The sequence below is a fragment of the Coturnix japonica genome, chromosome 1, assembly GCF_054131305.1.
Source record: "Coturnix japonica strain WE chromosome 1, WE-NBRP24, whole genome shotgun sequence".
Lineage (NCBI taxonomy): Eukaryota > Metazoa > Chordata > Aves > Galliformes > Phasianidae > Coturnix > Coturnix japonica.
In genome coordinates, this window is record NC_140663.1 from 104078438 (window position 1) to 104092652 (window position 14215).

Sequence of the window (14215 nt, forward strand, 5' to 3'; positions counted from 1 at the left end):
TATCTTTTTCATTATTTTTTTTTTTTTTTGTGTGTGTGTGTGTGGGGGGGGGGGGGGGGGGTTATTGCTTTTTTTAAACATAAGTGCATACACATATAAAAATATACATATGTAAAAACAGCAGCAAAAATAACCAACCACCCTCCGTAAAGCTAGTAAAGAAGGAAAGGAAGACAGACAGGGTTGCCATGCTACTAACTGGAAGAAACTTGAAACTGCTGAAGGGAGGAGGGAAGTGACCTTGCAGAGCAGATACTGCTGTGGTGAGTGGAGTTACACAGGGGGAAAGTTCTGCAGTAACAGACTATTTAACTTTCTCTCAAGGTTTCTCTCTTGAAAAGTAATGTTTAGGTATTTTGTTTCTTTTTTATGATAATCTATAAAAATATGGTGAAACAAACTGCATTAAAAGAGTAAATAAAAATATGGAGAGGATGGATTATTTTATAACTTTTTGTGTCAGCTTTGTTAGCTCATGTGAGAACAATTTTAAGGGCTTTTCTGAATATGTGAAGAATTTATAGGATTTGAACTTATGTAATATGAAAGAAATTATCATAAATATTATAAAAATAACTACTTTTTATGCTTTGAAGTATGAACTGCTACACTCAGCTGGCAATATTATTTTATTTCTTACTTTCTAGCAGACCATTTATGCAAGTTTTTTTAAAAGGAATTCTCATCTCCTGAGCTCTTTTATCAGCCTACTCTGATCTGTGGACAAAGAACATGCTAGGGAAGATCACTGCCCAACAGGGCTAAAAGGTTACTGAAAAAAAAATGGCAGTGCTTGAGGAACATCTTGATTGTAACTTGGAAGTAGTTCTTACCCTGTATTGAGTGGAACAAATATGAAGAGTGATAAGCTTACAGTTTTGGAAGTAGAAAACATGCAGAAAATATATTCTCTGCTTTCGTCACAATGCTCCAGAAAAAAAGAGATCTAAGTTCTCCAGAAATATAGCCTATGTCCAGGCAGCGCAGGATGGTAAAAGATGTTCCAATTTACTTGCACTTAAATTATGTGTCAACAGGGATCCTGCAACAGCTGCATGCCATTTTTCAGTGAAATTTAAGGCAGCATTTTATGCTTAAGGACTATTAAGTAAGTAGATTAAACAAGTTTTGTATCAAACTAGTATGGAGTTCCGCTGGCTGTTATGGGTAAACCTCGGTAATCCATTTAGGAGATTCAATAGCTTTAAACTGATTTAAACATCCTTTCTACCAGCAAGAATTATATGTTTTATATTGTTCCTTCATACTTCTTTGTATTTTTCAGAGAAAAATTTTACCAAAAATATAGGAAGTGAATATAATGATGGAATCAGATTAAAGATTTTTTGTTTATTGAGGCCTGATTCATAGATTTTTATCATTTATTTATTTATTTATTTGCAGGTATACTGTATCTTTTCTTCTACCTTTCATTAAAATGAAGTGGTCCACAAAACCATAACTCATGGTGGTCCAATATGTTCACATTATTAAAAGCATTCTTTTATCCCTTCCCTTTCCTTAGTTATCTTAGTCAAACAATGGCTCTGTACCATGCCATAAAATGGACTGTATTTAATAATTTATTGTTTTCATGCTGTACATAGTAGTTCTCTCAAAAAGACACATTTGTTTTCAAATGCTGCTACCTAAATTTTCCATGCAAAAAGTTTAAATGACTTTCAGCTGGTCTTATAGCTGAGATCTGGACTGAAAATCCAAGTGTAAGGAGTACTTCAGGTAAAGAAGATGCCTACCAGAGCCACAGATGAAAACCCTGTCAGTAGTATGCTTAAACAGATTAAAGGCTCTCAGTTTCTTGTTTGTCAGAATATGATTGACAGTTCCCTAGTCTAGACTTTTAATTCTTGTGTCTTTTGACATATTGCCACAAATGATGGTTTTAACTTGCAGTAGATCCAAAGTTTATACTTAGAAACTTTGTTCAGTGATGGACAAAGAATATGGTGATTTCCATGCTAGAATGCTGTAATTATTTCTGTTGTGTTGTTTGGGAATATTTTTCCTCTTTTAAGGCAGTCATTTTATATGTATAGAGTTTCACAATTCATCTCAAGTACTTTGATTTCTTTAGTAGTTTTCCTCTGTAGTGCATGTTGCTTGTAGTTTTAATTTGTAGAGATGAGACTGAATCATGCTTCAAACCATAAACTTGGGACAATGAGGTAGATATATAGCATTCTGAATTTTTGTAATATTCAAGAGACATCAAAGAATGCTTACAGAATTTAATTCTGGTCACCTTCCCTATAAACATACAACATGGAGATCTGGCTTCAATGAACACCATTTTTTTTCCCCCCGTTGAAAAAACACAGCTGGTGGGCTTTCCTTACAAAGCTCACAAGTTGCCTGGCAGTCATAAGCCAACTAGTGTCCCTTAAGCATGTTTGACGTATGTTAAATTACTTTATTTGTAATTATGCTTCATAAAGGGAAGGTAAATAAAATCTATATCTTTAGACAGAAAAGGATTGAACACTGAATGAAAGAAGGCAAGAAACCCAGAAGATGGATATTTTTGCATTCATGCCTTTTGTTGTCGTTGGGCTGAGACAAAATTTGATAAGATTTTCTTACCTCTATTCCACGGGGAAAAGAAAGCCTATACCTGCTTCCATGAGGGGACTACATGTTCAGCAAATGTTTGTGCTTGACCTAGGTTTATAAAAAAGATTTGCTTACATGGAGTGACTCTGTGCAGTCTATTCTGTGGAAGAGTAGAAGCAGCAGCAGCAGCTCTGTTTGCACAATCACAGCAGATGGTCGCCTCTTTGCTATGTACCACCCCAGCCTCTCTTTTATTCTGTTTCAGTATTTTTTATTTTTTTTCAGTTATTTGGTTCACTTCAGCATTTGTCCATGATTCACAGCTCAGGTAGACACTTAGACAATTGTACAGAATATCCTCAGATAAGTGCCCTTTTGAGAGTTGTTATGATAAAATAGACAAATGTGGATTGATAAGAAGATATGTGGAATCCAGCTTCCATGGTGCAATTCATTAAATACTGATGAGGAAAAAAAAAACAAAAAAAAAAAGGTAATTATAGCATCATGCCTGATGTTGCAGAAAATATTCCAGTCAGAAAACATCTTCCTAGGTCTTTCTCCCCCCCACCCCCTCACCCCCCATATAATGAAGAACAAATCAGAATAACCACTGTCTCAAAGAAATTCGCTGTTTTGATATTTTATGATTACAGATGATGGTAGTGAAGACATTTCCATTAGTGGAACTAACAAATACATATGTATTTGACATATTTTGCGATGCCCATTTCAGTTAGAAAGGTAACTAACTGAATATGTTAGCTTCTAGAAGCTAAGAACATGTTATAAAGTAAAGCCTTGAGCCTTGATGGGATTTTGTATCCCAACCTGTGGGATACACTTTCACTCATGTGAAATTACTACTCAAGAAGGCAGTGGAGAAATGATGCCAGACAGCTTCTTGGCTTGAAACTGGACCTGAAAAGAGAACAGTTAAAATAGAGAGGTTTCCTCTGTTCCATGGAGTGCATGAAAGCAATGTCTGACGGCATAGGAAAAGGGAGCAAAGGCTGGGCTGGCAGAACAATTTGAGTTGTGTTTTTTTTTAAGGGGAAGCTGCAGCAGTCATTATTCACTTAGGAACAAACTATTTCAAATACACCAGAAAACACTGCAGATTTTCTTCACTGTTTTGAACAGCCCAAATGCAAACATAAAAAAGTGAATAAATTTTGCACTCTCCACTTAAAATGCTGAAAGCTTTTCAGTGTTCTTATTTAAAAGGTTTTATTCATTGCTAGTGAATAGCTACCAGCTCATCGTTAGTTTCTTTCTATTCTTTTGGAGAATAATTCTTCATAGTTACTCTGTACAAGGAGAAACTGTCCCACTGGTTTTAGGGACAGGATAAAATAATGTGAACAGCGGGAGCAGTGACAGTTCAATTAGCAACACTGGCAGCTTCTTTGGAATGGGAACGTTGCTAGAGAGAGGAGCTTGCTGGCCTCAAAATGCCTCTTGTGAAGAAGAAGTATGAGAAATGTAGGGTTCTTGGTAGAGTACTGTAGAATAGCATGATGGAAAACAGAATGGGTAACCAAGCTGAGATGCTGAATGTGGAGTACAAAGCTCTTCCATATTGTGGGTCTGTGCTGAAAGATCTCTCTCAACTATAACAGCAAGTTTGCTACACTATATATATACCGTTTGCTATGTCCAGTACATTCATTATAAAAAGTCTGTCTTGTTTTTTTACATTCATTTTTATTTTAAAACTGCTGTCCTGACAGTGTGCTCTTCTTTCTAATTCTTTTTCTTATTTTCTTTTATTTTCTTATTTTTTACGTTTCCTTTTCAATTTCTTTATCTTTTCCTTTACTTCTTTTGAAGAGTAGTGAGGTTTCTTGCATCTCTGATGCCATTATACTCCTTATTGAATATAGAGCTGTGAATTTATAAACTGTGTTGATGGAGCAAGTGGTCAGTAATAGATCTCCACCAGAGATTTTATTCTAAGAATAAATAAAATTCCAGAATGTCTTTTTATTAGGAAATATGGTTATGAACATTGGTCTAATGATATAAAATTTATGTGTGTGAATCTGCATAAATACTTCCAGGCTGTATCTCCTCTATAATTAATGCATTGACATTTTAAGAGGAAGGAGGGTTATCTTTGTAGAAAGTCACAGTCAGTAAAAGCAATTTAAGTTCTGTTCCCAGCTTCTACTTTAAATTTGCTTTGTAATGCAGGATGTGTCGATTTTGTGCCTCTGGTTTTTAAGCAGTGAGGTGTTTAAAAAAATATTTTAATATTTTTCCAATATATTTAATATTGGAAAGTTAGCTTCATTTTTTAATGTTTATAAATTATATTGATCAAAATTAAGTAAGAGTTTAAAATATTGTATCACATCTTTTTACAGGGATAAAACATATGAAAAAAATTTCTCCAAGTATTCTAAAAATATCTGAACTTTATGTTCTGTTTTGCAGCAACAGTTAAAGTGTGGCCTAGACCAGCATGATTTCAAAGAGGAACATGCAGCAATTCTGCAGGTTGCAGTATTTGCTTCCATAGAAAAGGGAACTACAGTTAGTAGATAAAAATACAAAAGATGTTGCTTTGGAGAAGAAAGGAATTTTAATTGCTTGGTTTTTATGAATACAAATTGGGCTTTTTTGATCTAATTGTCTATTTTCAGATTTTTGCATGGGTTTAATTCTGCCAAGTCACAATCTGTATCTGTTTTTTAGAATATTATTTAAGACAGTATATTAACTTAATGATAGCATACTTGAGGGAGAGCAGGGTGATTTTTATTAAAGGTTTTCTAAATTGGATATTAGCTAGGCACAAATTGAGAGTTTAATGGTAGTTTACTGTACAAACTCATACTTTACAAGTCTGAAAGTAATTTTCAGAAATAAATACACTTTCACAAGATTGGCTCTATCTTATTGCAAGCTGGAATACAGAAATACAAAATTATATTATGATCGATTCCATACATGATGGCATTTAAGTTATGAAATTTTACAGTTCAAGGTTCCTAGAATGAATAAAATACGTCATAAAGTATGTCATGAAAATAACTCCATTTACAGAAGTTACCACAAAGAAACTTGGACTATTTTAATTTCCAATATATATATATATATATTTTCCATATTATTAATAATTTTTTACATGTGTGAGATAAACTTACACTGTACTTCTGGAGTAGGGTTGGGTCCTTGTATTGGAAACAATATTTTATTTTTGATGTGGGCTTTCAGGCAAAAAGAAGTCCAGATAATTCCACCATCCCATGGGAGGTTTTTATTATTTTTTCTGATTACAGGACTGTTGCTTGTTGAGTTTTTGAAATGATCAGTGCTCTACTCAACAGTAGAGTACTGTATGGTTTTATCATTTGTGCTGAGACTCATGAGTAATTATTCCATTTATTTATTTATTTATTTTTACCATCTCTTGAACAAAATCAATAGATAAGGTAACCGGATCATATGGTTTGACAGATCATGTAATTAAACAGGTAGAAACTGGGATCTATTTGTGTTGAAAGAGCTTATTCTTTGTTAACTGAGACTTTCAACTAGTAAAATATTTGTAGAGATTCCATGGAAAGTACTCAGTTTACATATTTGCTCTAGGACAATTTGAGTTGAGATGTTCACAGTAACCATTTCTGACTTAATTCATTGTGACAGGGCACAGTTATCCTAAACAGACCCTAACTTTAATATAAAAAAGTAATTTTTAAAGATGCTTTCTATTTTACAGAATACAGGTACAGAACATTCTCTGTCCTTAAAAAGTCTGTAACTAGGAGAAAGACAAAAGATTTCTTTGCCTATACAAGGAGCTCTGAAACAGGAATTTTGGATTTAAGTCCTGTTTATGTAACCAGCACTTTATTTTTTTCCTTTAGAAAACTGTGGTATCATGGCTTCTGGTCTCACAATTCAATTAACGTGCTCGAGGTTTACTCACTGTAGGGCTTTCATCTGTTAGCTACTGCAGCTATTATATATATTATACTGCTAAAGTAACAGTTGTGTTTAGGTATCTTTCTTTGTCTCAAAGAAAGTCAAACAATTTGCTGTGTATATGACAGAAGACTTTGTTATGTATACATCTCTTAGAAAGACTTATTTCAAAAGTAAGCCTGTGTATGCAAGCAGCTTTTTGTTGACCTCCATGCCTTGTCTATCTGATTACCTCATCTTCTGGGTGATGAATAAGCTGCTGCCTGGGTTCATATGATCCCTCATGATCCTGAAGACATGTTCCAGCACATTTGATCAGGGATATTCTCAGAGTCCTTTTCAAGATGAAGTGCCGTGTTGAGGAATTAGTCCCTGGACATGTTCAAGAAACATTTAGGTGTTGTACTAAGGGATAGAGTTTACTGGAGAAGAATACTGGAAGTAAGTGGACAATTGGACTAGATAACCTTAGAGGTCTTTTCACGCCTTGGTGATTGTATGATTCTGTGTACATACAAAACAGAACTGTCTACCTACATCATATTATACGTGCACATATCTATAGCTGATTTTTGCAGAGATCATGTCACTAAGACAATAAGAGGATAATAATAATAATAATTAAAAAATAAATAAAAAGGTTGTCTGAAATACTTCTGCAACTTGAATATAACACAAATGTAGAAAGCTGAGCTTTGGCCATTTTTTAGAATGCTACAACTGTAGTAAAAGCTTGATGGTTTTTGTTTCATTTTACTTGTTTGCTGCCTTCCTTTTGTTTTATTTAGTCATTAAGGATGTAGCGACAATGCTGTCTTTTTACTGAACTACATATTTGAATGTGATCAAAAGCAAAGATTTTGCAGATAGTAAAATATACATACATTGAGAAAACAAAGATAGAGAAAAAGAGTACTTTTTATTTCAAGTTTTAGTGAAAGAATAACAAGTGGAAAAAAAAGGGAAAAGAAATAGAATATCAAAGCTGGGGTCTTAAAATGACAGTGAGACCTGTGAATTCACTGAGAAACATAAATGCAATCACCAAGTCATTGGTTTCCTACTTTTAAATGCTATTTTAAGTTGAAGACGGAGAATTACATTAATGGGCCTATTCCCTTCAAACACATGAACAGAAGATATTATGGCCAGGTGTACATAAAGTGCATAACTTAGCAGTCTGTGTTCACTTACGCTGTCTCTAATACCTTTGAAATGGTTGTCTAGTTTCCACTTAGTAATTATGTTGTGTTGGGCAATGAGAAACCATTTCCAGTAAGAAAGGGAATCACTTTTATCATTCAAGGACATTGTAATTTATTTTCAGTATATACATCCTTGTCAAGTTGAATTTGTCTCTAGAAAACCCCAAGATTCTTAGTCAGTCAGGGTAGCACCAGAAAATGTTTCTATGGACTTGGAATCTACTCTTAGCCCTGATATAGTCTTTCTAAGTGCCTATAGGGAAAGCACTTTGTAGCCACTCTTCTCAAGTATAAAATTCATTCAGAGCTGCCGATGAGAAGTTCTGTATGATACAAATAGAGTTATATTAGCCCACACTGTTTTCCAAAGTGAAAAAAATTAAGATTTGAATGTATTTTCTACTCCTGTTTTTGCCTTAATAGATTATTCGAGTACAGGCAGAATAAAAGAATTGGCAAAGACAAGACTATTCAAGAAAAACAATTGACTGTGATGTCAGGTTACATGAAGAAATAAATAAACTCCTGCGTTAATTTCAGATTAATTTATTTGGAAGGTTGCATGGATTGTCTAGTGCTTTGTTTACTTTATAGGTTATTCATTTTGAATATATGCAAAAAATATAATGCAGCAAAACTTGAGTAAATTACAAAGGTAAAGAGTAAGGTTGTTTAGAAAAAAACTTCAAAAGCTGATTTCCTGTTCCTTCCTTCTATGAACTCTGTTACTGTGAATTTGCTAATCTCTTCTGTGTGAAGTGCTATGGGCAAAGGGTAAACTGATAATCCTCTGAATAGCAGAGGCAAAAAATGGAAGACAAAATTAGATTTTTTTTTCTGATACACTAACCACTGTATCTAATATATATGTGAACATATATTCCAGGTGTGAAAATCTTATAAATTTTGATATATAGTTCCATAATTGTATCTCTGATGAGGATACCATAAATCTGCATAAGTTAATGGTGTAGTGTTTGTTTCATAGAACTACAGAATATCCTGAGTTGAAAAAGATCCACAAGGATCACTGAGTCCAACTCCTGGCTCCACACCAGATCATTCATATATCTGAGAGCATTCTGAAAGCGGAATTTAGGAAGCTACTGAAAGTAACAATTCACTTCTCCCTAATAGTACCATTGTCAAAGATTTATACCAAGAAGCCTGCACAGCTGTTGCCGTATCTTATACTGTGGTACTATGTGGAAAAAATGGCAGAGGAGGACAAGGGTGCATCCTAGAAAACACTCTCACTGAACTTCTGCAAGAATTGCACTTAACTGTGATGTAAACATGATGCATGTTATTTTGTCCCTCTTCTATTAACATCCCATTCCCTCTCCATCCCATGTATTTTCACTACTTACTGAAAATCCAGCTTCTTTACAGAATATTTCACAGCATTAATGAAGGTCTTCTAGTGCTACTCACAGTGTACGCCAGTATGTTGTACTCTAGAAGCATGGGGTTCTAGGCAAAGGTTTTCAAAACCAGACCTGTGAGTCACCAAACCTCAATTTACATACCAAACTATCACTGTTCTTAGAATAATTGCTATAATGATTATTGAAATATCTTGGTTATATTAAGCTCTAGATTTGAATCAAATCCATCCAGAAACGTCTGCTCTCTATTTGCAGTCATCCAGTAGTTCCTATTCTCCTCAGTCCCTTCTTCTCCTTACTCATTCTATTCCTGGCAGGGTTATTGCAGTTAAAAACCACAAAACTACAGATTTATTTAAACCCCTTTTTCCAAAATGTGATGGAGTAATACAAACCATTTAATGAGGAACTTCATTATATGTTCTACAGAAAGATTTCTCACTAATCTTGCCAGAAAAAAAAAGAACCTTCCCCTCATTACTGGTGTCTTTCTGACTCAGCCAGGCTTTCATGTAAAAATAACACTAAGCTCACAAACTTATGATAGAATGGCAGTTATATTTGGCACAGCTTTATTACCTCTTCCTGGTTATTTTTAGAAACCACAAATCAACTTTTAACATGAGTGGCAGATTAGCCAAAACAGAAAAAAGTATTAATTTTGGGGATCTTTCTGAGGACAGAGGAAGTGTCAGCACTAGGAAACAAAGGCTTAAAAGACAATTATTAAACAAGGAGCATGTATATACACTGGCATATGTGCATACACACTGATATATATGTGTTATACACCTCTGGGTCTTTCCTTGGTGTCAGTAGTTCACAGGCTGGTTTGGCCCGGTTCCATCTCTGAATTCCTTATTTTCAGTGTAACATAATCCAGCTCTTAGCTACTTGAAATATTTTTTGTCGTTCTCACCATCAGCTATTTAGGCAAGACTGCTTGTCAACTTTTCCTTCCTGATACAAATGCTTATCTTAACGGTAGTGAGTTACCTCAGATACCATATCCCCACAGGTTGTCTTTACTTTTCTTCATTGACAGTCATTTCAAAATGGAGCTGAGCATTGAGCATAAAAGCAATGGATGTTTTTAGTGTATCACAGGAAGAAGTGGTAGAAGGAAGACATAGCAGAGAATAAAGGATATCTGGGGAGTGAGAAAGTGTAGAAAGGACAAGTAGAAGATTAATAGAATATAGAACAGTGGCTTTTCTACTACAGACCCTCTCTTTATTCATTGTTGCTGACAATGAATAAAAGTCACCAGATTGTTGTGTATTTGTGGACCTGCATGAAAAATCTCTGGACTCTGCTGCATCCATGTTTGAAAGGATTGCTGTTTCACTCCAGAATGGAAGAGACACAAGGAAGTACAGAAAAATTACAGGAAAGAGACATATTTTGTAGATAAGGGGCATGAGGGGGTGGAAAGATGCATTCAAGTTTTTACAGGTTGTGCCTATCAGAAAACTGAGTCAAACTAGACTTTCTTAGCTCTGCTCCTGTGCCCTAAACAGAAAATATTTCTCACCTCTCCTACCTTTTCCCTTCAATTACTTTCTTCCAATAAATGATTTTATTACCAGAAAACATGCAATAAGCAGAGATTTTATGTTCAACTTTCAACCATTATCAGATACCGGCAAATTCTAATAAAAGCTTTGATAAGCCCTTGACATTCTCTACTCCTTTGACTTCTAGGAAGCTTTTTTCACCTGCCACAAAACATCAATATAAGTGTCAATCTATATTGAGTACATAAGCAGGTACATCATCTATATCAAGTACATAATATTCATTTTCCTGAAGCATTTCTCTGTGACTGCTATTGTTTTTTTTTGCAAAAAGAATCTGTGATGATGATTTTCTCTGTGACATACAGCACTATGTCATTTAACTTCAATACATATTGACTTTATCAGTGGAGAAGTTAATAGTAATGTTTATGTGGTAGCTTGAGGTTTTGGGGTAGAATCAGCTCTCCCTTTGATGTCAGTGTTGGAACAAACCTTGTCTTAGAGGATAAAAGAGATTGTCCTCAAACTTGGTGTAAACATTAGCACCATCTTCCTTCAGTGAAACAACCTGTATTTCTGTACAGTCACCTTATGAAGATACAGCAACCTGTTTAACCACATCAAGCCACATCAAGTGTCAGGGTTGGCATTTAACTTGATTGTGTAGAACCCCAAAAGACTAGAGCTTGTTTTGTTGCATGGCAGGATTTCAGTGCGCAGACAGCTCAATTAAAATCCCCTCAAATCCAGAACAAATTGCTGTGTACTTTCAAGTGATACAATATGATGTAACTGTACTTAAGACAGGATGCCAAAAGCAGGGATACCCTAAATCCAACAGTGTAAATTCAATTTACTTACCTAGTGTATGGGGGAGGTAAAAAGAAAAAAAAGCAAGCAAACAAACAAACAAACAAAAAATCAAGAATAGTGTCCTTGTTTCAGCTGTAGAAGTGTTAATAGTACACAGATATTTGGTCATTGCTGATTGATGAGAGTGCACCTAGGGCCAAGTCAGGCAGAAGGGAAGAGCAGTGACCATGATGTGGGGTGGGGGGGGGGGGTGGAGCCAGAACAGGTACCCGAATTAGGAGGGGGTAATCCGTAACATTTGACATGATACAGAATGTCATAAAATTGTGGGAGGCCCTTGAAGAAGGGCAGCTGTCTGAGGTAATTGCTGTGTGACTGTCCCAGAGACCTCCTGGCAACAGGAGAGTGTTGCATTTGCATTGCATGTTGATTGGCAGATGGTGAGTAATTGCATTGTGGCTTTTATTTTGTTAGATTATTATATTAAATTATTATGATAATAAATATATATTATTTATATTAAGAAATTTAATACAAGGGGAGTAAAAAAAATAGGAAATGATGGAATTTGCTTTAGCAGGGGGTTTGACTTGATGATCTCTAGAGGCTAATTTCTAACACCTACCTTTCTGTGAGCATATGAAATAGGAAATCAACTGAGTTTCCAGAATATTCTAAGTCTATTATCTTCTGCTTGTATTATTTAAAGATAAGCAAGTGAACAAACAAAAAAAAATTACATTATTGTAGTTCAGAGCTGAGAGAAAGGGTAGCTTAAAGAATGCACTTGTGTAGCACTAACGATTAAAGTCTGCATGATGCATTTACACTGTAACTCTACTTTGTGTCTGCAAGCTGATAGAAAGTTGTGGGGGAAGAGACTTGTCTAGTGATGTTTTCTGCATTGAACCTTAAATGTCTTACTGTTTTGTACTTACTGTGTTAGTTTTTCTTTGTTTGTCATTTCTTTCTACTGTAAATTATGTAATTCTGGAGTTCAGTGGTGACCACTATCTTCAAGAAAAAAAAGGTTACGAAATGTAAATAAAATATTATGTAGCCCTGTGAAACAGAATTTTCATGTGATCAGTATATCCTTTTAAAAGCATTAATGGAAAGAGGTTTTATTTAGAATATATGATAAATATTGATAAGACAGTTTACTGAGGGAACTCTTCTGTTTTGGATCTCTGTTTTGTTCTTCCTAGTGGTCTTTCTTTATACAGTCATAGCATATTGATATTTCTGTCTAGACAGAAGATGGTTACCTACTACTGTTGGGAAATGTGCTCAGTATTTTAATGTATTCTTGTGGCTAAAAGGAAAAATAAAAACAACCCCAAAACCTCCTGACTGTTCTAATGCAATTATTACTTAAGGAAGTTTAACACCCAGAATGGATGTAGCTCTGTGCTATATCTAAAACACAGTGTAGTCATGGAGGTTTGTTTCCTAACTGATTCATGAATTCTCTATGGCTCCATCTGAAAGTCACAAGAAAAAAGAAAAATGCAAGTAGGACTTTTTTATTTCTGTTGGAGAAACCCAATGGCTTCAAAATGTGCCTCACAAATTACATACCTTCTGTTTTGAATGTTTTGAATCTACTAGCTGTTGAAATCAGTATGTTTTCTTAAAATGTACCAAAGAAGAAGTACAGGGGATATTTATGTAGTTCTCCCTAGAAAGATCTCAGGTTATTTGCCCTGCATTCTATTAAACAAAGAATAAGCATGACTGATTTTACTACACATGTGAATTTGACACCAATATGCAGTGATATCAAGATGTTTCTGTGGTAAATAAAGTGACTATGATATTAATTGGACTAACTTAAATATTTGAAGGACTACTTATTTTAATGGTGGTGAAAAGTAAATACTTCATCCAGAAAAAGCTTTGTACAGTTCAAAGGCTCCTTTGTCTGGTATGATCCCTGATGTTGATTTTTACAAGCCTTTCTCTTCTCTGCTACTGGCAGCAGGAGTTTAGTCATAGCCCATACCTTTCCCTTTCTGCCTTTTAGTTTCTGAGAGTGATAAAAGCATAGGCATCTTCCTCTGCATGTCAGTCATCTGATGGGTGTGAGCAGCGTAGTCTCTGTGGAAATGTTGGGCAGAGCTTTTCCCTTGTGTCCCATTCCTAACTTCAATGTTTGCAGAATAGCAGTTAAAATGTAAACAAATTTGTTTGTCCTTGACAAACACAAATCAATCTCAAGGTTTCGATTCAGATGAAAAACAGATGAATTCCTAATTTCTTGTTCTTCTGAATAGTTGTATTCTTGTACTACAGTGAATTGTGTCAGATATCTCCTGCTGCTGCATTGATCTGACTTTAGATGAAGAGTGCAAAGTTGGATTTCCCATGTTTGTAGATATTACTTGTGGCAGTTCATATTTAATTTATCTTGCTAACTATAAGCTAAAATTCTGATGGTGACACCTTACGTAAGTTGAAAACTCAAGAGTTAAATCAAAATTCCTAATTTAACTACCAAGACTGCAGAAAAATTTAAATAATCAATATGTGAACTTAGAGAGGAAACTTAAGTGATAGTAAACATGTGTTGTCTGGTTTTCTAAGAATGAGTTATGTCAGAGTGATTTAACTTCCTTTTTTGACTGGAAAACTGGTCTGTTTGATGAGGAAGAAGTTATAGTTGTGCTTTGTATTTACTTTAGCAATGATTTTGACATTGTCTTGTGATAAAAGCAACATGTAGTTCATGTATTGTGAACTATAAAATAGTTGAAAGCTTCATTTGGGTAGAAGTAGTGAT

At 34.8% G+C, this 14215-nt stretch overlaps 1 long non-coding RNA gene across 1 annotated transcript in view; it reads left to right on the plus strand.

The window, feature by feature from the left end:
• The first annotated feature begins 201 nt into the window (after nucleotides 1-201).
• LOC146762631 (uncharacterized) overlaps nucleotides 202-14215 on the plus strand; it is a 64596-nt gene continuing 50582 nt past the window's right edge. The window contains exon 1 of the long non-coding RNA XR_014946779.1: nucleotides 202-263. This is a non-coding gene — a long non-coding RNA (uncharacterized LOC146762631). The remainder of the gene's footprint in view (nucleotides 264-14215) is intronic.